Source organism: Balaenoptera physalus (assembly GCF_965194825.1).
Source record: "Balaenoptera physalus genome assembly, chromosome: 4".
Taxonomy (NCBI): Eukaryota; Metazoa; Chordata; class Mammalia; order Artiodactyla; family Balaenopteridae; genus Balaenoptera; species Balaenoptera physalus.
The window spans coordinates 136,235,319-136,262,838 of NC_138891.1; the positions used below are offsets into that span (position 1 = coordinate 136,235,319).

Here is a 27,520-nt window from a genome sequence, read left to right on the forward strand (position 1 = left end):
AAGGCAAACCTGGTTGGCAGGATTCTTCCAGAGGGATGTTTACCAGGTTGCCAAGGGCATCAGAGTCAACTGGACTTTCAGTGATGTTCAATGGGAAGTTGGGAATTCACATGCAGGCTTCATTCTTAATTGAATTGTTCCATTAGATATGCTGGTTAAAATATACATGCTATATTTCTATACATATATCTCTTATCTCTCTATATACCTATATGTATATATCTCTATATACATCCATCTCCCAAGCTGTAATTAGTGAATGCTATGCGTACCTATCAAGCCTAACAGACAGGGAAGAGGTGACTTGAGTGCTTGATTATCTTTAACTGACTTCTATTGCCAATAAAACAACAAACTTATTTCCCTCCATGTTTAGTTTTAGTGGTTGATTATACTTTCAACATTTTCCTCTAGCGATGTAGCTTCATGAAACTTATATGATCCAAACTTTTAATCCACTCCATTTCCCCAAGGTTCTCTTTTCTCTTTAACAGGATGATAGAAGGCCAGATCACACTGCCTCCTTCTGAACTTCAGAGCACGCTTCTAAAACACAGCACAACACAGGGAGAGGCAACTCTCTTGCAGACCGTAAATGACATTGCTTTATAAGCAGCAACACCAGGAGCATGAAAAAAGGTATTAGAAACAAAAGGACAGATGCCACCCCTTTGCAGCAGCACCTCTGTCAAGACCAGCTGCTTTTCCGACTTGACCTAGCAGCCTCAATGGGCTTTTGGGTGAATGTCTGTATCCCCCATGGAGTGGGAGTGGAGTGGAAATGCATTCGAGTTGACAGCAGAGATGCACAAGTACTGAAAGGGCTGTGCTTTCACTCCATGGTACTTTTCAATTTTATCTCAAAACTTATGATTGAAAAAAAAAAAAAAGACTCCAGGTGTCTGGAGCATTATGCCACATGATTTGCAGTACATAAAATCATGGAAAGTCACACCACTTCCTGATAGCGCACAGCTCATGTTGGCCACTGAAACCCTTCTTCTGACTAATTCATTCCATGCTGTAGTTTTCCAAGGCTGACTCATAACCATATCCTACTTTTCTCATTTCCTGAAATGATTCTGATGAAGGTTATTCCACATAAAAAGTGGAATGATATATAAAATCCAGAAACCTAGGTACAATTTTAAAGTCTTAACTCTAAGTCCCAAATAAACTTTTGTCATAAATTCATCAGATGGACCCATGTTTCTGGGTTTCACAAGGACATCACACACTCCAGTAGATGAGGCTGTAACACGGTACTGGGCTCACGATCAAAATTACTGAATTCAATTCAGAATCAGATCTACTTTTAATGAAACAAATAGGCTATAAAGCAAAAATATTTTCAGACCAAAAAGAGGTCTGAAGTCAGGATGAAGTATGATAAGGATAAGATGGGATCATCATCATGCTTTATTTAAAAGAACATTTCACTATTTCATCCCCAATTTTTTTACATTATTACCAAAAGGAGCATGGAATACTTTATTTTATTTTTTATTCTTTTAACATGGAGTACTTTAAATTGCCTTGATTTGCCCGTGTTTTAAGGAAGATAAATGCTTTAAAATTACTTTTGTTCTCTAAAAAAAAATCCCTTAGAAACAATGCACATTTCAACTCTTTAGTCAGAGTTTCTGGGAAAAGAGTAAACAAGCCAACTCTTTACTAATTATGTCTCATACTCATCTTCTATCTTTGAGACTTAGAACTATTTATATTTTTCTAGTTAACATCCTGAAAAGTATGTGTTTCGATATAATAAAAATGTGAAAGCATTTTGAATCATGCAATCATTACTTTATCAGAATCACTCAGCATTTCTAATACCCACTAAGGAACATTTCTGGAAAATCTTTCAAAATGAGTTATGCATTGGGTGCTGAAACCCTAATGAAATGATGATTCCGGAGGCCAGGGTCAAGAATGGCAACTAAAACCATCAGGTGAAAAGCAGATGGGGAATTTTATAAGCTGGATCAGATTGACCACAGTTCAACTCAGAGATGGACTGATCCGACACACAAAAGGGGAGACAACCAGACATGATGCACCTCTCGATGCACAGCAGTAAAAGGACATCTCACGTAAACAAAAACAAAACTAACGAAACACACTGATTTGACCACTTTCCCAGACCTATGAGTTTACAATAAATAGAGGGATAAAGGAATGTGCTAACAGGGTGCAATTGCCAGAAAATGTCTAAAAAGGGACTTTCTACCAGACAAATTGACCCAGTCTTCAAATACAAATGACTATGGATGGGGAACCCAGATATTAACAGACAGAAGAGATATATCAACCAAGTGCAATTGGTGCATCTTATTTGAACTCTGATCCAAACGTGCTAAGTACAAAAATAGATTCATAAGTCAATTTTGGAAATTGGAACACAGAATCGATATTTGATATTAAGAAAGTACTTTCATCTCTTTTTTTTTTAAAGAAAAGAGTCCTTATCTGTTAGAGATGCATACCTTTGAAATGATATGATGTCTGGGGGGGTATGGTTAAAATTACCCCATGGTGTGAGGATGGGAAGGGGAAGTTCCATGTGGTAATCAATGCTGAAACTGGGTAATGAGTTGAGTCCATGGGTTTCATTAGACTATTCACTCTACTTTGTAAGTGTTCGAAAACCTCCGTAAATAAAGTTATTTTTAAAAAGTAGTGAAGAATTGATAGGGGATTTAAGATAAGGTCAGCACTACCTGTACTAATGTTAAACAGACATGGTATAAGATGGCTTTCCTAATAAAATGTATAATTCACACAAGCTGAAAGTACGTAATTTTTAAGTTTTAGCAATTTTTCAAGAGAGCGAGGTCTCTGATGAAAAGTTCCATACTCTGACACGAAGTATACAACAGAACTCTCTTGGACATGGCTTATTTTTTTGCAAGTATTGTCATACAGACAACAGGGAAAATATTTAGAACAATTTTCAAAATGCTGGAAAATAGGTGCAAAGAAACATCTCAGCCCACCTTTCGGATGAGGACCCAGTAGTATCGAAGGTTTTGTTTCTTACTGTGTAACAGACCTGGGTCAGGTCAGTCACATGACTAAGGTCTAAGGACCATGCTGAGAAGGGTGTTCTAACTACATGGTTGATGAAACACTGGATGCTTTATGGTACTTTGAAGCTGTGAGGACCACACCGGAGCCATGGGTAAGGGTAATGTCCACTCGACCGGACACGCCACGGGGACACCTCAAGCCCGCGTGGCTCACTCCAGCCACCCATTGCAGAGGCACTAACTCATAACTCCCACGACAATCCAGTGAGGTGTGGAGGTGGCAACTGTCTGTTTCTATTTCATCTATGAAAAGACTGATGCAGATCACATGATCGCCCAAGTCAGAGAAAGACTCAAGAGGAGGGCTGGAAATAAAACCCAGCCCAACACTTGGAAAGCCCAGCATGTAGTGTTAACCATCACGATCTACTCTGTTCCAAGCCTGGGGAAGATGCTGAACTGAGTGACGTATTAAGATGCATATTAGCACATACCAGGTGGTGGGTTTTTAAATTTCCAGATAATTTTTTAAAAGAAGAAACATTACAACAACTTTCACATCGAACCCACTTAGAAGATGAGAAAGGTGGTGTCCATTTTTCACAGGAGAAGATGACGTTAATAGCCTTGGCAGCCAACAATGGTAACGATGAAGAGGAGGGGAAGCAGTAGCTCTCAAATTGGCACCTAGCAGGTTCGGGGGCGGGTACTCGGCATCTGTTCTCTCTCTTCCTCCTCAAACTTCTCTGTGAGAGAGGCGCTATTGCTTTTTCACGGATGAGGAACTGCCTGCGAATTAGGCTAACTGAATTAGGCTACACGTCATGCCGAATTCTCTTGGATGTTTGACTTGGAATCAGAATCTGAAGCAAAGTGACAATGAAACTGTACCCGGACGAACACAAATTCCTACAATGGTGAAGAATGACCCATCATACCTGGTGGCCAACTATGGTGACAAGATCAAGCCGCCGAGGAGATGCCTGTGGTCCCATGAACTACTAACGGAAAAAGCTTAATTCCCTTTTTTTTTTTTTTTAAAGGAATACCTTATATTCTGAGATGATATCCTTCCTTTTTTTTTTTAGTCCTAGAACATTTCTTTATTATTTATTTATTTATTTATTTTTGGCTGTGTTGGGTCTTCGTTTCTGTGCGAGGGCTTTCTCTAGTTGCGGCGAGCGGGGGCCACTCTTCATTGCGGTGCGCGGGCCTCTCACTATCGCGGCCTCTCTTGTTGCGGAGCACAGGCTCCAGACGCGCAGGCTCAGTAGTTGTGGCTCACGGGCCTAGTTGCTCCGTGGCATGTGGGATCTTCCCAGACCAGGGCTCGAACCCGTGTCCCCTGCATTGGCAGGCAGATTCTCAACCACTGCGCCACCAGGGAAGCCCCAAGCTTAATTCCCTTAATGCCGCTGACGGTTCACGAGACATTTGGCCACTCCAGGGAAGATGCCACCCCACGCGGGCATCCTGCACTGACAGGCGAACAAAGGAACACGCTTGAGAAAGACAAAGATCAAAAGGTTTGCAAGGCCAGCGACCTTCTGCAAGAAAGCAGGCCTCAGGCTCAGGCCCTGTTCTTTACCTTATATACCACACCACCTCCACTTACAGCAAAACACAGTGACTGAGGCTCAGATTGACTGATGAGCTGGGATTGTCTAGGAAAGGCAGTGTCAAGAATTACCAAGAAAGGAAATTCTCAAGAAAAATCCTTTCAGCCCTATTTAAGATTAAGGCAGGGTTGGACTGTCCATTTTAGACACTGATCCCCAAATAGTTAAACATTAAACTTCTAATGATCAGAACATTATATCCTTTTTCTACAGAAAACCTGGCTATCTAAGGATTTTTTTTTTTTTTTTTTTTTTTTTTGGTGTGGCATGTGGGATCTTTGTTCCCCGACCAGGGATCGAACCTGCGCCTGCTGCATTGGAAGCACAGAGTCTTAACCACTGGACTGCCAGGGAAGTCCCTATCTAAGGACTTTGAAGAGCAGAGGTTTCACTCTGGTTTCCCAAGGAGCTGTGGCATCTTAGGACACTGGTCCAGGAGTCAGTTTTGGCCTTTAGCCCCAGCTTTGGCAAAAACAAGTTGTACTGTGCTGGGCTGAACATTTCACCTCCCTGGATCTGTCTCATCTGTTGCAAAATCAATGGTAAAGGAGCTCCAAAAGGATGATAGCAGGGACAGGAAAGATCATACTCACCTATAACATAATTCAGCTTATATAATGGAACAAATTGTGGGAAAGCAAGGCAGAGATATTAACACTCGTGTATTAATATCTATGCTAACGGAGCACTATAAACCCATTTCACCTGAGTACTAAAAATAGGCTTCCGAGTAATCATAATAATTTTTTTAAAGAAACCATAAATTACTGTCATCCTAGCTGCATGAAATTTCTATTAGAATCACTGGAAATTGTGAGAATGCAAAGATGGATAAATGTAGCGTGCTTATTCCAGGAATCGTTGGAAAATTCATACAAGGTCAGGATAAGGGGGGGGGGAAGAAAGAAAACTTGCCTGAAAAATTAAGTAGTGTCAGGAAGTTTAATATAATCTGTGTTTGATTCACATCACAGGATGATTTCTGTAAGAACTCTTATCTAACCCTGTTTGTTCTGGAGAGTGGCTGGTATGCTTGTGAATGATGAGTTCAGACAAGTTCAAGTTAATAAGCTCCATGAAGAATCCTATTATGTAGGCGTTTCTATAACTTTCATAGGCAAGGGAGAAGATAAAGAACTTGTTTGTAAGGCGAACAAACGTCCTGCCGGCAATGGTCTAATCAGCCTAATGCTTTAGACGCCGTGCTCTCAAATATCCCCTTGTTCCATGGATTAAGTCAGTCAAAATATCCAGAACCGGGTCCCATAGAAGGTACTGACGATCTTCTGAGAACGTACCTCCCATTTTCCGGTTTATTATGCAGGCTCTGAATAATAATATTTTTAAGTTACATTCAACCTACACTTTGCAGTTTACAAGTCTTTTCACATGTACTAACTCATTTGAGTTTCCGGAAATTCTCTGGAGGATATAGGTAGGGAAGGCATTCTTATCCTTACCTTTGCAGAAATGAGGCTCGGTGAGCTCAGATCACTTGCCCAAGGTCATGTAGATCCTACTGGCAACATCTACATGCATGTTCATGCCCTCTGACTGTTTATTACCCAGAATGGCTGTACCCAAATACACCTTCTTGTAAATCCTTAAGACAGTACCAAAAAAGGCATAGTTGAGGTATACGCACATGCCCTCAGATTTCTGTGGTGAGTCAGCAAACATGACTTAAAGGGAACGTTGATTTGTGAGCTCATTCACGTCTTTGGCTCTGAACTGAGATAGGGTTAACTGACCAGTACACATTTTTTTCCCCCAATTTATCTTTTAATCCAAGAAGTCAGGTTCTAGGCATTCTTGAGCACTGTAGCACAAACCCCAAATCTGCCTAAACTATTAACAGAGGTGCGTGATTTATGACTCTGACAAGCATGCTTTAGTCTGAAGGTGTGGGCTGATCAAAGGCACATGCTGGCACAGATGCAAGCAACCCATGAAGGGGCTAGGAAGGAAGCACCCACCCTGGAAGGGGCTGGAAGTTTCTGCGAGAAGCCTAGTTTTAGAACTCCTCTGTGGAGAAATGCAAATCAAAACTACCATGAGGTATAACCTCACACTGGTCAGAATGGCTATCATCAAAAAGTCTACGAATAATAAATGCTGGAGAGGGTGTGGAGAAAAAGGAACCCTCCTACGCTGCTGGTGGGAATGTAAGTTGGTGCAGCCACTATGGAAAACAGTATGGAGGTTCCTTAAAAAAACTAAAAGTAGTGTTACCATATGATCCAGTGATCCCACTCCTGGGCATATATCTGGAGAAAACTCTAATTCGAAGAGATAAATTCACCCCAACGTTCATAGCAGCACTATTTACAATAGCCAGGATATGGAAACAACCTAAATGTCCATCAACAGAGGAATGGATAAAGAAGATGTGGTACATATATACAATGGAATATTACTCGGCCATAAAAAAGAATGAAATAATGCCATTTGCAGCAACAAAGATGGACCTAGAGATTATCATACTAAGTGAGGTAAGTCAGACAAAGACAAATATCATATGATATCACTTAAACTTGGAATCTTAAAAAATGATACAAATGAACTTATTTACAAAATATAAATTGACTCACAGACATAGAAAACAAACTTATGGTTACCAAAGGGGAAAGGGGGGGGAGGGATAAATTAGGAGTTTGCGATTAAAATATACACACTACTATATATAAAATAGATAACCAACAAGGACCTACTGTGCAGCACAGGGAACTATACTCAGTATCTTGTAATAACCTATAACGGAAAAGAATCTAAAAAAGAACATATATATATATGTGTGTGTGTGTGTATATATATATATATATATATATATATATATATATATATATATATGAATCACTTTGCTGTATACTGGAAACTACACAATACTGTAAATCAATGATATTTCTTTTAAAAACTCCTCTGTGAATAAAAATCTTTTAAAAACTCCTCTGTGAATTGCTCCATATAAGAATATCAACCTAGACTTCTGTAAGAACTTAACAAACAGGATCTTCCTTTACTATTTTTCCACCTTTTACACTTAGAAGAGACAGGTAATAGCATAAGAATAAAAACTGCTGAAAAAGAACAGCCGCAGACAATGAAGGTCCATATTGATATTCATCTCAAGGTTGTTGGTTTTTTGTGGGGCAGCCATTTACTGGAAAATATCTTTCCAAAAGGAGGGTAGTTATACAATTTTAAATAATGAAAATAGGGTTTTATAATGGAAACTATTTTGCAATTCTTTAATAATTTTAATACTTAATACGATAATTTGAAATGTACCAGAAGAAAATTTGGTTGAAGTGACAACAAAAACAGAGTGTCAAAAATTGTAAACATTGACATGATTTCACAAAGACATCAGGAGAATGATATGTCTGTTTAAGGAGCACAGTGAGAGCCTGGGGGAAGCTACGTGGAGAATTAATGGCGAAATAAAGAAACAAAAAAAGAGTAATATCCAGCAAAGACTCTCTGAGAATACTTCAAAACTAGTGCTGTGCTGAAATCATGATCGGTGTAAACACAAGATAAAAGTTCCCAATCTACGCCACTTTCTATGCACCAAAAAACTTTTTGTTAAGTGGTTACTTTAAAACTTTTATTTTTAGTACAAAAAAACTCCCCAAAGTATATTTGTAAGCCGTGGTTGGACGATTTTTGATGTGTGAAAATAATGATCCAGGGAGTGCCCTGGCGGTCCAGTGGTTAAGACTCTGCACTTCCACTGCAGGGGGGCGAGGGTTCGATCCCTGGTGGGGGAACTAAGATCCCACATGCCACCCGGCCAAAAAAAAAATCAACAACAACAACAAAAAGTAAAAAAAAAAAAAAAAATAGGAAAAGAAAATAGTGACCTGCCTGCATATCTTATTTACTTTAAATACCATTCTGATGCTCTCTATGTAAACAAAAATACATTTGAATAGTTTTCTTTTCCTCCAAGAGTTAAAAATATTGTTGTTCGTTCTGCTTGGCTTGTTTGAATATTTGACAGCAGAACTGCAAGAACGAGCTCTCTCTGGAAAATGTTTACCTCTTTCTGGATTAGATTACATAAAAGTTAGTTACCTGAGCCATCTGTTTATGAAAAGAAGCTAAAAAGGAATTCATACACGGTGTCAACAGCAAAAAAACCTGAATTTTAACTCAGAACTGTTCTGTCAATATTGGCCCATGTCAGGGCACCGCAGTGTCCTGCTGTTCAAATAGCTGATGCACCCTGGGCTGGCTCCTGGCCCACCGAATTTTCCACAGGCGCGCAGGATTCGGGATTTGGCTCCTTCAAAGGCTCAAGATCCTATCTTTTCCAATTCAGGGAACTACCCAGAAAATTCCACGTCGTGCATGACGACGCCAGTGCACCAGCGTTACACTCCATTACGTTCTCTCAGATGTGACTGCATTAACTAAAGCGGGCCACTCCCAAATCGGCCTCATATTTTCTGTGATGTCAGGCAGAACAAGCGCTTCAAGAAAATCTGACCGAGTGCTCTGTGAATTCCATTATGAGGGCACATAAAATAATCATCTTGCTCTATTTCCCTCAGGGGTAATCTCCGAAGGTCACATTTTGGCTGTAAATCAGTAAAGACTTCCTGGAGCCCTGATTTCATCTGCAGCGATCAGTTTGGGAACATATTCTCATGCTCCTGAAAAATCAAATTACTCTATATTCCATAATGATCCCCGAATATTCTGAATATTTGGTCATCACTGGTTGAATACCTACTACGTGCCAGGCACTCCCAGGAAAGCGTATTTTCTGGGGGGTAGGGGGGCAGACACACGGGCGGCACAGGAAGAAAGGCACGTGGCAACGCCCTGGGGAGGCCCCGCAAAGGGCAGAGGGATTACACCAGTGGGAGAACAGGAGGGAGGGAAGGCGGTGCCAGGGAGCCGGCATCCTCCCACTGCCTTCTTACACCTGAAATGTCTAGGACAGCAGCGTCTTTGCACAGCAATGTCAATATACTTAACACTGCTGAACTGTACTTAAAAAAAAAAAAAAAACCAAAGATATGAGAACTAAATCTAATCACGAGGGAACATCCGCAAAACCCAGACTGATGGCCATTCTATGAAATGACAGGTCTGGTACCCTTCAAAAGTGTCCGGGTCCTGAGAGTTCAGGGAAGACAAGAAGAGCTGTACTAAACGGAAGGAGACCCAAGGGATCAGGCAGCCACTCGCCACTCATGAGCCTCAAAGGGATCCTTTTACTCCAAAGGGTGCCATTGGGACAAACGGAGAACTCTGAATGAAGTCTCAGGACTACACGGCCGTAACGTATCAGTGCTTATGTCCTGATCCCGATAGCTGTATTGTGATTATTCGGCAGCGTGTCCTTGTTTTAGGGGATGTGCTACTGTATTCAGGGGTGATGGGCATGGTTGGCAACTACTTTCAAATGGCTCAGAAAAAAAGTTACTTGTATTGAACTTGTGACTTTTCTATACCAACCACCGCCAAAAGAGAACTATAAGTGAGGCAAATGCAAAAGTTCAGCACGGTGCTGTCACAGGGTGGTGTCAGGGCTCCGGGCCGCCCAGGATTGAACCCCAGCTTCACTCTGTGCCCTGTGTACTCGTCACTTCGGGCAAGTTATCTCATCTCTGTGGGCTTTAGTTTCTCATCCGTAAAAAGGGATAAGAACACCCGGGTATTAGCTCATACAGTTGTCTCGAGGGGATTCAACAGGAAATGTGTAAAGTGCTCACAATGCTGGACCTATTAAAACAAGCGCATGTGTTAATTAGACATCCTTACCCCAGATAATCAAAGATGCTGTTGATGGCGCATCTGCGTCAACCTTCTGCCACCAGCGTGCCTGGCTATCCTTGTTACTCTTTAGCTCCACCTTTGCTGGGCACATCAGGAGGGACATCTTCCTTCAACAAACCTTTTATCTTAACTTCTACTCACCTCAGCGTCAGGCTGGGTGTCATCACCACCGTCGCCATCATGTACTGATTAGGTGTCCACTGTTTTCAGGGAAGAAGAATGTTGGAAGACAGGCCCTTGCCTTTGCAGAACTAACATCCAAAGCAGAAAGCCAATTCGTTTGACATTAGCTGTTACAAACCTAAGAACTCACTGTACACTCTAGTGTAAAACTTATCTTGGAGCCAATATTGGCACCATATTTCTGAGTTGAAATTCATGATTTATTACTGTTGACACTGGAAAGCGGCTCAGCCTTTCTGGAAAACAAGTCGGCAACATGCAGCCATGTTTATAAGGTCCATAATCTTGGACTCTATGATTCCATTTGGGAGAATTAATTCCTATATCAAAAAAAAAGACAAATAGTCTAAAGATGTTTAAGTCAGTGCTGTTTATGATAGAAAAATATCTGGCGAAATGCAGCAGAACGGGAAGCTTGTTATCTGCAAGAACTAACCGCTAGCATTCACTGAGCGCTGGGTGCAGAGAGCTGGTTTATTAGGGCCACCGCCCGGGAAGTGTGAAAAGGCAGGGACCTTCCAGGGACAAGTCAGCGTGGCTGGGCACACCACTGGGTGTGGTGGGAAGGATGGTAGCGTGGGAAATAAAAAAGGACGTCGGAGAGGCAAGCAGGGTCCAGATCAGACCTTAGAAGGATGTAGGCACCGTACTATGAGAACTGTGAGCCCACTGGAAGGAACGAGATGGGGTTTGCGACTTGGGAAGACCGCTCTGGGCACCTTGTAGAGCTTGACTTGAACGCAGAACAGAGGGGAGAGGGGAGAACAGCGTGGAGGTTGGAGCAGTGACCAGGCGGGAGGTGAGGAGGGCTAGGACCCAGGCAGCGGCGCCGGGGATGCACACCTGAGAAAAGGGCCAGTGAACGAAAGCAGAATAGGGACCTCCCTGGTGGTCCAGTGGTTAAGACTCCGAACTCCCAATGCAGGGGGCCCGGGTTCGATCCCTGGTCGGGGAGCTAGGTCCCGCACGCTGCAAATAAGACCCTGTGCAGTGCAGCCTAAATAAATAAATAAATATTTCAAAATAAAAAAGCAGAATAAACACCCAGTTAAGGATCACAACTATGTAACATGTGTGTTTGTTCACTGGAAAATATTTAAACATGAATTTTAAAGTAATGCAAATTGAATATGATGTTCATTGATTTTCTTTTTTCTAGAAAGTTTATGAAAACCTTGCAATGATACATACACATATTTATAATTTTATGTCCAAGCTTTGACCCCTACTGTCATTTAGGGTAATGCTACCCGAGTGTGGTCTGTGGACAGCGGCCAGTCTGCAATGAGGTCAGAACAGAAACTGGGAGTGTTTAGAAACTTTCAAAGCAGTTTATCAGAAAAATTGCATGTCTGTTGCATCTAATCATAAAACAAGGCTTGTGTTTTGTACGTCTTCCTGTTCCACTTCATTCTTCTAGTAATTTATTTTTATTACATTGTATTTATCAGTTGGCAAGTGATTGGAAATTGAAACAAAGCAGGTCATCCTCGCAGATAGTTTGAGAAATGCTGATTGAAACAGACTGCACAGCTGGGGGCTCTCAGAGGCTGGCCCGGTCCACACAGGGCTGCCTGCTCCAATTGGCCGCTAGCAGTGCCTCTTAGCCCCCGCCCCCAAATCTCGGCTGCTGCACCATTTACATGGTGGTTGGGATGGCGAGGACTCAGGTCTGGGGAAGAGGTCCATACAGACCTTGGAAGTGGATTTGGGTCATTTGGGGAGGGAACTGCAGGGTCCTGTACCCTGAATGTGGCGTTAATGGAGGGGTGCAGGGTCTGAGTGACATGTCTCCTTGGGGCCATGCGGGTGTGGACACAGGAGGGCTACTGTGGGGAAGCACTGGGTCCTGGGCCGGTGCCCATTGCCAGGGTCTACTGAGCTCCTGATTACAAGACAAGCACCGCCAGGTTCCCTCCCCGCCCCACCCCCAAAAGTACACAGTTCCTTTGTCCTCTAGCTTCTGGGTTACAAGGAACCAAACTCTCCTTGCCTCTTCTTCCCTGATCCTTTTCCTTTCTCCCTTCCCAATGCGCGAACACATGTGCACAGGGCACACACAGACACCTGCACACGTGCGCATCCCGGGTGCGCACGCGCATGAGCGCACGCACGCAGGTCTGGACCAATCACTGCTCCCCGGGTGGAGCAGGATGGGGTCAGAGCGCCTCCGCCAGTGAGACTCATCCTCGCCTGGAGAGGGGGCCAAGGAGAGGTCAGAATCACGCCAAGCACCCTCACTTGAGCGTTCTTTGACCTGAAGGCTTTAAACTACAAATCGGATAGATGGTATCGCTTTGCCTTCCTCCCACCCCACGCCGCCCCCAAACCCCATTACGATTATGCGTGTTTCTACAATTTGAGGCGGTGTAGCCACAAACCAAATGCTTTCAAGTAAAAGGAAACCCTGAATACTTAAAAGATTGAGAACACAAGCTCTAAGAGTATCCCTCTGTTAGATAAAGGTAACCAGCCATTCAGACTAATCTCAGATCAACTCTGAAACTGAAAACCTCAGCCCAGTTACTGACAAGGAAAATGTTTAGGGAAATCTTTGTGAGGTTTAAACCTACAACAAAGACATCTCTGGCAAGTACAGTCTTCATTGGAATTTCCTACTTCTTGCTGTTGCTGGTGTAATGAAATAGTAACATAACAGGAAAAAGGGGGGAGGAAACATGTGTCTCTCTCTCTTGCCATTTATATTCCAGAGTTCTGTCTGCTTCGTGGACAGAAGATAATCAGGGTGAAATAGATACTGTCCAATGTCTCTTGTGCATTTGGGTGGGTCTCAGGATCAGGACCAAATTCCACATGATGGATAATTGCCTAAAAGCGTCTTAGCCCTGAGAATGGGGGAGGTGTTGGCAGATCTGTGTGGCAATGCACTTAAAGCAGCGTCCACGGGGACGTGAGCCTTCCACTCAGGACCTGAGCTCCAGCGTTGTAAGCACACCATGGTCCTATTAACGGAAGTTTGATATGCACACTGAAAGCTGACTCCTACTTCAGCACTTCCGCTGGCTGCTGACGCTTAGCTAACGCCTCATCGCCCTCCACCCCCGAAGTCAGAATTCCGTCTTGAAAGGTAGACACTTTTCTGTGCTCCCATTAGGCAGGAGAAAGGGCGAATAAAGGCATTCTATATCTGATGCAATTCCTCCCTCACCAAATCCATCGAAAGACCTTTTTAACGTAATCAGATTGGCTGTTAAGAGCTTGACCTTGAGTAGAGTTATGTTTTAACTTTTCATTAACTTTGAGAATTCAGTTTTCCATCTTCACAATGATGTGAAGTTGCAACTGAGTCTAAAATGTGCGTTTGCTGGTGGGGAATGGCAGCGATGCCAGGGATGCCACCTTAGTTCCTTGACGTCTACAGTACATGGGGCTTCTTAGATGGGTCTCCTTACATCAGTGGGAGGAATCCCATGTTGACTGCTTAAGGGTGAGAGGCTCTAAGCAGAAAGGAGCTCTGCTTCTCTCAGTTGCTGTGCTCATGGACTGCTGAGGTGGAACCCACGGAATAGACATGTTTGGACCTGCCTTTCCAGGGGCACGTGGGAAAATGCCTTCCAAGTCCCAAATGGCAGATTCACAAGAGAAGTTTTTGAAATAAAACTTATTTGGGGGGACTTCCCTGGTGATCCAGTGTTAAAACTCTGCGCTCCCAATGCAGGGGGCCCGGGTTCGATCCCTGGTCGGGGAACTAGATCCCGCATGCGGCAACTAAGACCCGGCGCAGCCAAATAAACAAATAAATAACTTCTGTTTTGAAGTTGGGAGGATTGCTGTATAGGAATTGCCGTAAATCCTGAAAGACTGAAACTCAAACAAGAGCCCATGTCCCTTCAGTCAGTTTAAAATAATTTAATACAAATACTAAAAAACGAATGCTACCTTTACTTTGTGGTGATTCTTTGCACGTTAGCATATCTTAGACTAGAAACCCAACCTGACTATGATCTGGTGGGAAAGAACTTCCAGAGCTGCAGACAGAAGGCAGGTGCCTCTCCTTCCCTCCACCCTGAGAAGTGGAGCGCTTCCTGCTGTGTGAGCTCTCCGGGCACTGCTTGGGCTGGGGGTGATGTCCCAAGGCAGAGCTTCTAGGATGGAACAAGTGAGGGGGTGGAAGTTGAGGGATAGCTGGAGAGAAAAGGAGAGAAAAGGAAGGGAAAGCAACTAACAATTTAAGCACATCCTACGTGCCGGCAACTGTGCGTAGGTGCTCATATATATTATCTTTAAAAACTTCTCATCTTGATACATGTTATTTCCATTTACAGAGGAGGAAGCAATCTCAAAGAGGTTAAGGCCTTGTCTGAGTTCATCAGTTAATTCCTTTCTGGAGCCAAAGATCATTGGGCTCAGGGCAAGTTATCTAAGGGAGGGGAGAGGCCTTGGAGGAGGTGGGAGGCAGCAGGGGGGAAGGGGGGGTTCCCATTGTTTCTCCTGGAAACCTGCGGCATTGTCCAACCACAGACTGAAGCTGAGGAACAGGGGACAGGGAAGGGGAGGGCCTGTGACTACAGCCGCCAGGCCCCGCATGAGAACCCCAGGCCCTCGTATGAACTGAGTCTTCAGTAAGTATGCTGCCTGTAGAGATTGTAAAGAAAACCCATCAATCTAGAAGATCCCAGACAATGAAAAAGGCCTTTTCCTTTCTAAAAATGAAGAGTTAAAAAAAAAAAAATTGGTATAGGTAAAATATGCTCTGGAGAAAATAAAAAAGAACAAATCAAGTAAATGAATAATAACTGAAAAAAGAAACAAGAAAGAGGAAAGAAGAAAGAAAAAAAGAAGAAAGGAGGAAAGAAAGAGGTGGGGGAGGGAGGGAAGGAAATCGAGCAAACTTTTTTGCCTCAAGAGTTCTCCAGAAGAGGAGCTGATTTGCTTCTGCATTTAACTTCCATTAATTTAAGTACCAGTGGTGTTAAGAGGCCTCGTGAATATGGAAAAAAATTCCAGGAACAGGATGTAGATGACAACTTCTTAGGCAAGAAGGTAACAGGGAAGAGTCAAATCTGACTACATGTTGGATCTGTTTCTTTTACTTTAACCTTTGCTTCCCCGTTGCTTTTGTTCACTGAAAGGATACTGTCTGTACACTAAAAGGATACTGTCTATACAACATGGCTTGCCTCAGGGAACCCTGCCCTTCTGCCTGAATGTTATACCAAAGTGCCTTTGTTCAGGGAAACATCCTGACCCTGTCCACGTGTGGACGGCTGCAAGAAAGAAGAAATTAACAAATCCCCAGGGGACATTTACAAATCTTATGGCCTTTTTACTTTACTTCCTCATCTCCTCCCCCTCTCTGTGCTATAAAAGAAACTGGCACCCAAACCCCGAGAAGATGTTTTTCGGAGGCATTAGTCTGCCATCTTCTCGGTCTGCCGGCTGGCTTTCCGAACAAACTCGTACTCCCTGCCTCAACACCTCCGTCTCCGATTTACCGGCCTGTCGTGAGGCAAGCAGAGGGAGCTTGGGCTTGGTAACAATAAGAGTTTAGGCTATAGAGCAGCGTGGCTGGAGTCTTGAATTAGCACTCCACCACTGACATATATAAAGCATGTTGTCCAAGTACTTCGTGCTTCATGGCTCAAAAGTCTTTTGGAAGTCACGTTCCATATTGCCTATATCACCTATAACACATTTTCTGTATTATCTATAGCACATCTTTCTGATGATACATCTCTGTCCTTTGATGATGGCGGATCTCGTTTCTTTTTCTTTCCTTTTTATTTTTTTTTGAAAACTTGAAACCAAAATTTTGGTATATGAAGTACATTGTCAACCTAGTAACACTATTAATAAGCCAAAAATAGCATGTGATCATAACCCCCATCTAATTTTCTCAGGTACTTAGTGAACTTGCTCCAAACACAATTTGAAAAGAAGACCTACAAATTACTTTCAGTACAGCGCAAGAAAATGCTCGTTTTTAGAGATTTACATGATTTTGTATAAAAATATATATATTTTCAAAAACCCTTTCCCCAATCACAGACTCAAGCACGTTGCAAACTTTAACAAAGACCCACAAAAACTAATCATGATTTTGAAGAGTTCTCAGAGGGAAGTTGCTTTCTAAATGACTGGAACATGTTTAAATATGCCAAAACGTAGTTTGATTTTCTGACAAAATTCTCCTGAAAAAAAAAAAAAAATCACCACTTAAAAATTAAGCTAATATCTACCTCTTAAAAATAAGTATTATGCCAAAACACAAATGCACTTTTAATTCATGAAATCACATTTCCCTAATAATGCCAATCAATTCATTTTAAATTAAAACTGTACAGAGGATACAGATACAGTTTTAAAATGACTTTACAATTAATTATTAAGACACTTTATTTAATTTGGTAAATTACAACAAACTGCTTTTACTTGCATGCCTGTCAAAGACCATTCCTAATTTAATGATCACTAACATAATTGGTGACCAGGAAAAGGCAGAGAACGATCACCATATTGCAGGAAGAGCCCTATTTATCATGAAGGAAACATGGTACCCAGCAGCGCTAAGGACAGTAAGCTGGAAAATCTTCATAATGAACTTGCAGTTTATCTGAAGGGCACATATGCATCTGTGGGACCAGAACACGAGCAGTTAACTCCCCTATGACCGAGAGATTTCATAAGAGGCTAAGGTAAAAAAGCCTCGGATTAAAACTCTCCTGAGATATCCCCTTTCATCCCGACGAGGCTAGAATGTCAAAGGTCTGGATTTATCCACAGCTCTTTCGGGTCCAGAACCCACTGCTTCTCGGTGGCAGGGAGACAGCACAAGAGAACAGAACACAGGGGGCCTGGGTGCAGTTCTGACCTCTCCTGCCCTCTTTTGGGCTCAGTTTCATCGATTATAAAGTAAGGGGAAATCCTGTGGGTCTGTGGTGATGGTGCAGGGCAGACCCCTACTCCACAAGGGGGCAGCTGCACTTTTCTCTGTGGGTTGGGTTCCATGGAAGAGTTCATTTAAAAAAGGTATTTCATTAACAACACCACCACCCCAAAATGAGACCATTTCAAAACCACTGAGCTGGACCTCTAAACAGCTTCAACATTCTAAAGTCCCTGAAAGTGGGTGAATTTGGCTTATCTGAACTGCACCCCTAGATCCAAGCTGGAAATTCTGTGAGCAAGCAGAAATGACTGGTTTTATGATGGTGATCCAAGGATAATGTCTGGACACGGACTTGATGTTAATGGAAAGATTGTAGCAGAGACGCTCAAATTTGGGGACCGAAAGTTCCCAGCTTCCTCTTGGTCTCAGTTCTTCCTGGGTCACCCTCTGGCATGGTGACGGTGCTCAAGGGAGAGGGGAAGGACACAGAGAACACTGAGTCACCGACTTGGATAAAGTCAAGATTATTGAGCTCATCTCTCGTACTAACATCACTGATGAAAATATTTTGCCTCAGTTGAGCCCTCTCATCCGTGTCTTGTTACCATGCTTGCCGCCAAATTTCAATCCCCCTCCTGCTCACAGCCCCTAAATATTGGACGTTTCAAAACCTGGCCAACCGGTCCCACTACAAATACATCTTGTGTATGTCAGATGGGTCTTCAGGGCTTCTGGGTCAAACTTCCTTTCACCATCTGTTGCTTCAGCAGATGTTTCATCCCTTTTCATACCCTCCAGTCTTCAGTCTAAGTAGATGACCTCAACTTCTACTTTATAAGATTATCAAGGCCACGAAACTTGAGTCAACGTCTCCCCTCTGTACTATAACAATTTTCCATATCTTAACTTGGCCCCTTGACTATCTTGTCAGTAAGGAGCATCCCTCTTCCTTCCCAAAGATAAAGCCTTCATTTGCTCCCTCAATTCTGTTCCCTCCTGCCTCCCCCAAGACCTGACTCCATCTTGTAATTACTCCTACTTGTAATGTTTGTTGTTGCTGTTACAATATACATTATACAATATACAAGCTTCTCTAATTAGCAGAAAAATGCCAGAATTACCCGTGTCATAAAAACACAAAGACAGAAATTATGAGATATAGATGAACAATTTAGGAGACCCAACATTCAATTCCTAGGATTCCAGAAAGAAGAGAAATAAATGAAGGGGAAGAGATGAGGAATGCTTAAAAAAAAAAAAAAAAAATTCCTCAGGTCTCAAGGAGATGAGTCTTCAGATGGAAAGAACCCACCAAATGAAGACTACCACGAACAAAGACCTACACACGGAAACATGAGTATCAGAGTATCAAAGACGAAGAGAGATGTTTGAAGAGAAAAAAGAAAGCAGTTACCTACAAAGGTGTACAAGTCAGAGTGACATCAGCCAAACTAGACCCTAGGAGACACCGAACTTTCCCTAAAAGTTCTGGAGAAAACAATGTTCACTAAAGAATTCTACACGCAGAGAAACTAGCACTCAGGTGCAATGTTTAAAAAAAATACACATATTTCAAGATATTTTCAAGGTATCAGACAACTTACTTTTTATTGTCTCTTTAGGGAAGGGGAGAAGTTAATGTGACTGAAGTCCAGCAAAATGAAGGCATAAACCACACAAGAGAAAGCAGGGAAGGAGTGAAGAAAACTCCCTGGGGGTGGCAGGTAAACCTCAGATCTTGAGAAGAGTCAGTCCAGAAGGCAAAACGAGAAAAACAGAATGTTTGTCATCATTGTGCAGATGCAAATGCAAGACTCTTGCAAACTCAAGACTGTGATAAAGCACCGTGACACTTAAAAACGAAAAAACAAACGTAACAGAAACTAAGAAAAATAAAAGTCTATCAAGAAAGTCAGGTCCAAATATGAAGTAAAGCATAGCATGACATGATTTTAAATTGGCAGCTTTTTGAGTGTATAAAAGGAGTTTGCATTTGACTTTGACACTAAATACATTCTCTTCAAGTGCCTCCGGGTCATGAAGTTGGACCTGCTTAGAAGGAAATGTAACCCTAACCAACTGCTGGGCCCAGCACTGAAGAATATTTTTATAGCTATAATAGCGTAAACCCTACTTACTGATATACAGGTTTTAGAATCAAGTTATGACTAAAACACGGGCAAATGTTAACCACCTAAAAGTAAAAGTATGACTGCTAGAAGGTGGAAATAGACAGGCAGAGAGAATTGAGAAGAAATCATGGGAAAAGGAAGGTGGAAACTCGTGATTCCAGAATTTGAGGGAATCTGCTAAAACTGGCCAATTTCTATCAAATGAGTTTTCCAACAGTAGCGTGGATCACTTGTTACCAAAATCGGTGGTGGGGCTTTGCAGAGATGCGGTCAGTGTGAGCCACTCTCTGTAACACGCACCTGGCCCCTCATTGCCACCATGCCTGGGTGGCTCCAAATGGCCTAGGCCCACCTCAGCACGGATGGCAATACTCCACAGGAAAGCAAACACGAGCTCTGCACCTCGTCCCTGCCTGGAACCACCCACTCAACTTGCTAGTGACATACTTCCCTTCTTCCCTCCTTTGCCCTCCTCTCCCTCCCTCCCCTTCTCCTCTCTGATCATGGAGCTTCTTTTGTCTGCCAAACATTGTGGCCGAGATGGTCTTGCTCTCAAGGTGAGTTCATCTTAAATAAGGTCACACCTAGAGCCTGAAGACTCTATGCCTGGAGGTGACAGAGAGGAAGATGTAAAGTAGAAGTATTTTCTAAAAGGCATTTAGCATAGAAAGAGCAGTGTTAGGACTTCCTAAGCATAATTCCACTAACCAAAGACATGCATAAAAATTCACCAGCTGAAACCCAGAAGAGTAGATGAAACGGCAGCCACTTTGTGACCTTCAAACACACCAGCTCAGGGCTTCCCTGGTAGCACAGTGTTTAAGAATCCGCCTGCCAATGCAGGGGACATGGGTTCGAGCCCTGGTCCGGGAAGATCCCACATGCTGTGGAGCAACTAAACCCATGCGCCACAACTGCTGAGCTCGCAAGCCACAGCTACTGAAGCCCACTCACCTAGAGCCCGGGCTCTGCAACAAGAGAAGCCACTGCAATGAGAAGCCCGCGCACTGCAATGAAGACCCAACGCAGCCAAAACTAAACAGATTAATAAATAAATTTTAACAAAAACAAAGACACACCAGCTCATTAATCCCTGGGACAACTGTGAGGTGTATTTTACTGATGAGGAAACGAACTCAAAGGACTTGAGTAGGCCCCAACCAGGCCTGTATAGCACCAGAGCTGGGGTTCTTTACACCACGCTGTCTGGGATGGTTAAGTCTCGCTTACTCTGAGTGAGTGAGAGAGTGCGTGAGTGAGTGGACCAGGGCCCTCCAGATGTTTCCAAAATGCTGCATCCCCTCAGGGATGACTAGAGGAGAAAAAAAGACAACGTGTGGGGAAGCTTGAGGAAGATTTTGATTTGCATCCAACAACTCAGCAATGTAAATGGTCTCTGGGAACCATTCAAAGACAAAACTCCATGATTCTATCCACACACGTGGCCCCCGGGTTCCTCCTTCCGTTGCCCACCTCAGGATCGCTCTGCACCGTCTTTGTCAGAGCAGGACAATTACCAGTTCCACGAGCTCCGCAGCCTCACGCCTGCACCCCCAGCCTCAGCCGAGACCTCTCCCTGACCTGTTCTTTCCAGCAATGAGAACTGCGGCCTCTCCAAGGGCAGGGCTCTGGCCGCCTTCCAGACAAGTCTGTGACAAGGAGACAAGAGCCCCTGGGCCACCATCCAACTCAGAACAAGCGAGCAGCGGGTGGGCAGCTGTTAGGGGTTCAGGCTTTCTACTTTAAATCACTCCCTGATTGTCTTGTGTGCTCTTAAACTCAGCCTTCCTTTTTAAGGAAGAATGATGAATTTTATTAAAAACAAAATCCAAACCAGCCAGCAAGTATCGTCTTTAGAAAAACGAATTACAGCGGGTTGAGAATAATGCGCACACACTGGAGAAATCTGCACATTTTGGTAAATGCATGTGAATGTTTTAAAGTTTAAACTGGGCAGATTTCCAGCGGGTCTAATTGCTGCTCGGCAGGAAATCTACTGCAGTCAGATGAATTTTATCATACACATGAGGAAGCAGGTGGGAGAAGACGCAAAGATACTTAATGAATTATGCTTTCCCCTTTGGGTCAGTTCTGTGACTTGGTTTTTAAATGACTTGCTAACTCATTCATTCATTCACCAAACACTTGTTAATAATATACGACACGGCAAGCAACTGTGCTAGGCACTGGCAATACTAGACAGTTTCTTTGTTTCTTCATTTGAGAAGATCAGAGGTTAATTGGGAGGAGAAAAGCTACTTGGGAGGAATAGGCAGAGCACAGAGGTTTTTTAGGGCAGTGAAACTACTTTGTATGATACTATCATGGTGGCTACATGTCCTCATCCATTTGTCCAAACTTATGGAATGTACAACACCAAGAGTGAACCCTTAAGTCAGACAGAGAAAGAGAAATATCCCATGATATCTCTTTTATGTGAAATCTAAAAAAAGGATACAAATGAACTAATTCACAAAATAGAAATGGACCCACAGACTTAGAAAACAAACTCATGGTTACCAAAGGGGAAAGGTGCGGGGGAGGGATAAACTAGGAGGTTGGGATTAACACACACGACTATATATAAAATAGATAATCAACAAGGACCTATTGTACAGAACAGGGAACCCTACTCGATACTCTGTAATAACCTATATGGGAAATAGAATCTGAAAAGGAATAGATATATGTATAACTGAAGCACTTTGCCGTACACCTGAAACTAACACAGCACTGTAGATCAACTATACTCCAATATAAAATAAAAATTTAAAAAAAAGAGTGAACCCTAATGTGAACTGTGGACTCTGGGTGATTATGACGTGTCAATGTCGGTTCATCGGGTATAAGAAATTCACCATTCTGGTGCGGGATGCTGATAATGGGGGAGCTTATGCACGTGTGGAGATGGGGTACATGGGAAACCCCTCTACCTTCCACTCAGTTTTGCTGTGAACATAAAACTGCTCTAAAACAGAAAGTCTATTTTTTTTTTTTTTAAATTAAAGGCTATCAGAAGGACTGGAAAGGGTCTGCTCGATGAGGAAGGGGAGTGAGGCATCCCAGGCGGAGTCAACGTCAGTTTCCATCACACAGCAGGCTGTGTTCTGGGGACCCCTAGTGGTTCTGCACCCCTGCCTTGATGAGATGTGTTAGGGAACTGCAAGAACAGGGCAGAGACACGAGCAGGAGCAGACAAAAGGCCGTATTTGCAAAGTAAGGATTTTGAACTTTACCTTAGAGACCAGGGATAAGTGTGGAAGGGTTGTTCAAAGCAGCGTAGTGATGAGGGAAGATCCCTCAGGAGCAGGCTAGAGGTGGCCTGGAGGTCACCGGACCAGAACGGGAGGCTGATGCAGTAACTAAGGCAAGAGGTATTGTGAGGACTGAGGCAGTGACAGAGAGGATGGGAAAGTGGCAACAGATGGAAAGCATGTTCAGATGTGAAATCTACAAAACTTTTGGCTGATTAAATGAGGACGGGAGAGAAGGTGGCAGCATTTTCCCGGTTTCTGGCACAAACAACTGAGTGGATGGGAGGGAACAAGAGAGGGACGGCAAGTTCAGGAGTAAAGACAACGGCCAGGGTTTGGGCACACAGAGCTTGAAACACCGGCCAGCGTCCGAGTGGAGGGTCCCCTAGGAAGGTGGCTGGCTGGGTCCACAGCCCTGCAGAGGGGTCCGGATGTGTCAGCCAGCAGACTACGGGGAGTGGTAAATAGGGGGAGGAGGCTGAGGCAGCTAAGGTTAGAGTCCTGAGGACAAACCAACGTGGAGGTGATGATTCAAAAAGGCAGAAGGGTAAGACGTGTGTGGTGGAGATTTAACTATCAGGAAATGTAACAGAAAAGGCTGGGTGTCTGACTTCTCTTGATGATATGGTGACTTGCATTCCTGCATGGCGACAGTAGACTGGAGCTGACAAGTTGCTGCCCTCTGTAGACGGGGCACGTGCTCCTTGGTTCCCAAAATACGTGCTCATGGTTGGCTTCACCCATTTGTATGCAAGCCTGTCACCTGTAGACATGTGAATTTGCAATTTCTAAAAGACAACTGTAAACACATTTCTCTGCTTTTGATTTCCTACTCTTATTACTTGAATGGGCAATGTTTTTACAATTGAATGGGAGTTAAAAGTGTGGCTTTTTGGTAGGGTTGTTTGTATCATTAGAGAGATGCAACTCTCAAATGTTAGAGTAGGAGGAAACCTTAGCAGCTATTCAGTCAGCCGTTCATTCTGCGGATGGAGAATATAAGATCCAGAGAGGCAGGGGCAAAGGCTAGCTCAGAGTCGGCAGTAAGTTCACACCATGGTAAGGATGGAATTCAGGTCACGTGGTTCCTAGACCTTGGAATCTTTAGTTATTAACATATACTGACATGTTTGCTCTTAACTGAACAGAAAAGTTTGTATTTATATCTGAATGGGAATAAAGAAATAGACACACACACACACACACACAAAGACGTGTGCAGTGGAAATAGATGATTTTACATTGCCCTTGCCCCTGTATCTCTCTGATTACTTACCTCATGATCCCCCGACACACACCAATATGCATAATTTAGGTAAGCCAATGAGGACATCATACTGGAATCCATGTTAAATGAGTACCAAGGGTGCGTACAATATGGAACATTTCTACCTATTTGATCCGGAAATAAGTTAGAATATTAGATTGAGAAACTCCAGGAAGGGGGAGTGATGGAAGAAAAACATCAGGACTATCTTGCAGGAGGAAATTAAGAAATGTATTACATCATAGGTTAGTAGGTCTCCTGCTCTGAGTAGCAATTAGCCAGACCCCCTGGAAATCTGAGACAGACCAAACTACATACTCTTATCACCTCTCCACTGAGCCAAATAAGTAATTAGATAGCCGGTGCCCCATCAGAAGCCTATTGGACAATCATTTTTAAATGGGCCATTTCAAGTACTAGGGATGTAATGTACAACATGATTAACATAATTAACACTGCCGTATGTTATCTATGAAAGTTATTAAGAGAGTAAATCCTAGGAGTTCTCATCACAAGGAAAAAATTTATTTTCTTTGATTTTGTATCTATATGAGAAGATGGATGGTCACTAAACTTCCTGTGGTGATCATTTCATGATGTATGTAAGTCAAATCATTATGCTGTACACCTGAAACTTAGTGCTGTATGTCAATTATATCTCAACAAAACTGGGGGAAAAAGTGGTTTGGGTTTTTTTTCTTTTTTAGAATAAAAGTTTTTAATAAAATTAAATGGGCCATATAACTGAAGACACTGACAAGTGAAGTTCATTGTCTACAACAACTGAACCGGTTGTGTAACAGCAGGATTCCCAGGCAGGTTGCTGTCACAGGGCAGAAGGTAGATTGGACAGACCAGCTCTATTCCAGGGCCGAGCCCTGGCACCTGCTCTGGTCTTGGTGGGTCCAATCTGTGCCCTGGGGAGGTGGGCTTGCGCAGAGAGGGAGAAGGCTTTCTAGACAGTCCCACAAGCAATGCTTCCAAAGCGTCGGGGTAGAATCTCCTGAACTTAGTAGGTCCTCTGAGAGGTCCATCCCGGCCAGAGCGGCTTTGCAGGAGCCTGGGCACACGTCACCAGGAGCGCAGACAGCGTCTTGGCCACTAGCCTCTGCTGGCCACGCTGTCGAGCTATGTTCACACTGATGCCCTGGGAAGAGCAGAACTGGGTTTCCAGACCCAACTCTGACACTTGACTAGTCGTGTGACCCCAGGCAAGGTCACTGAGCCTCTGGGCCCTGGGTTCCTCACCCCAAGAACAACAAAAGCAATAAGCAAACAAACAAATAAAAAAACAAGCAGATGAGAAAAAGAAAGATTTGTATTTAGTGATTCTCAAATGGGGGTCCTTTAGAGACTTTTAGGCTGGCTATTTAGGAACCACTTGGGGAGCTCGTTAGAAATGCAATGCTAAAGACAGAGGCCAGGTCATTGACCCGGGGCCTGAAGTAGTTCTGGGGCACCTGTATTTTAGATAAGCTGTCTAGGTGATTCTGATAAACAGCCCAATTTGGGAGCCACTGGGTTAAATGATTACTAAGTTCCTCCCAGCTCTTACACCATATGATTCAATGCATGTATTTAATAAATGCTCACGACCAATTCAATAACCGTGACCCCAAACCTAACACAGTGTGCTTGCATCACTCATACATCACTTATGCTTGCTGATGAATAACTCTTTGCTTTACAGAAAACAGAATAAAACGAAGTTAGTCAGGGGTCCTAAAATAGACCCGCTTCTCATTTCCCTTGAATAAATTTTCTGAAACTGAAACAGAATCAGCAACCAACGTCCCTGAGCTCAGAGGAGGGAGGTGCAGGGTTAGCAGGTCTAGTGCCGTGAACTCTGATTCCACTTGGGCCACTGGTTTGCAGTGATGAACCCGAGCAGAAGAATTTTTCTTTCTTTCTCTCTTTTTTTAAAATTGCCTTTCTACTCTGTAAAATAGAAATAACAACCTCCAATCTGTCTCCCAGGGCTCTTGGGAAGAATCCATATGGAATTTGCTATCAATCTCACTCTTTACAACTAACACCAGGGAACACAGGGGAGAATGTCATACTGCATTACTTTCAGACTCAAAGCGTCTGCACTGCAATTACGTCGACAGCTCAAAATAAGAGAACCCGACCAAGAATTCCCAAGGAGAATTCGTTTTGCTTTCCCAGGCAAGGCGAGTCCAGCTTTAGAACAACGAGAGGCAGCTTATCTCTCCCCAAGTGTGCTGGAAAGGGAGGCCGGTCTGCATGGCCCGGTCAGCAGTTGCAACTTCCTTTGGCCAAACGTGCTGGCATTCACCCCGATAGCAAGCAGGGTCAGCGGGGATGGAAAGAATGACAGTGTGTCCTTGCATCTTCTTGAGGCTCCAGCTGATATGGAAACCGGCTGGCGCAGGCAGCAGTGGAAAGTATGAATCCATTCTTGCCTGGGGTTGAATGACTGAAGAATAATCAGATCGGGGCTCGTGTTCAAATATCAGTGCAGCTCACTTGCCAGGCTATCACCCAGGCACGTCCTTTGGGGCTGCAGGAATTATGGGCTGTGACTCGAGGCAGCTGGAGAGACAGCACTTGCAAAAGCAGGAGGGGGATGGGCTCCTGACAACCGAGGTGGGGAGGTGACGGGGCGGTGGGGGGGAGGGGGGTGGCCGCCTGTGCTCCTCACCTCCCAAGTGCCCGGCAGGGCTCTGGAAGCTTCTCCAAGGCCGCTCGCGTTGGTGGGAGCCTCATCGTGATCCTAAGAGGTGTGCAGTATTCGCCCTGCTCTATGGATGATGGAATTCAGCCCCACAGAGATGAAAGGACTTGACTGATGTTGCAGAGAGCGGGGGTCCCAAGCCCGGGCCCTTCGGGTCTGAAGCCTGAGACCTGGGAGCTTCCCACCACTCTGCTCGTGTCCCGTTCACGTGGGTATAAAAGATCATTGTAAGTCAAGGCAAAGCAGAGAAAGGCCAGCGACACAGGGGATGCTTGGGAACAGGACAGGTAAGGAGGACAGAGCGGGGTATTAGGCCAAAACTTCAAATGTGGCCTTTATTTTTAAAAAATTTTTATTGGAGTTGCTTTACAATGTTGTGTTAGTTTCTACTGCACAGCAAAGTGAATCAGCTATATGTATACGTATATCCCCTCTTGTTTGGATTTCCTTCTCCTTTAGGTGACCACAGAGTATTGAGGAGAGCTCCCTGTGCTATACAGTAGGTCCTCATTAGTTATCTATTTCATACATAGTAGTGTATATATACCAATCCCCACCTCCCAATTCATCCCACCCTCCCCAAATATGGCCTTTATACAAGCACAAGAAGAACCACAAAAAACAAAAGCACTGAGTAGTGAGTCTGGGGTTCTAGGCCCTTCTAGAGCCGGGCCCAGAGTCGCCCCAGATTTGTCTTC

At 43.6% G+C, this 27,520-nt stretch overlaps 1 protein-coding gene and 1 long non-coding RNA gene across 3 annotated transcripts in view; both read right to left on the reverse strand.

The window, feature by feature from the left end:
• LOC309659292 overlaps positions 1 to 27,518 on the reverse strand; it is a 39,579-nt gene extending 12,061 nt beyond the window's left edge. Inside the window, exon 1 of the long non-coding RNA XR_014262717.1 lies at positions 6,109 to 27,518. This is a non-coding gene — a long non-coding RNA (uncharacterized lncRNA). The remainder of the gene's footprint in view (positions 1 to 6,108) is intronic.
• RCAN1 (regulator of calcineurin 1) overlaps positions 1 to 27,520 on the reverse strand; it is a 94,030-nt gene that overhangs the window by 35,088 nt on the left and 31,422 nt on the right. The gene's annotated exons all lie outside the window — the stretch shown is intronic.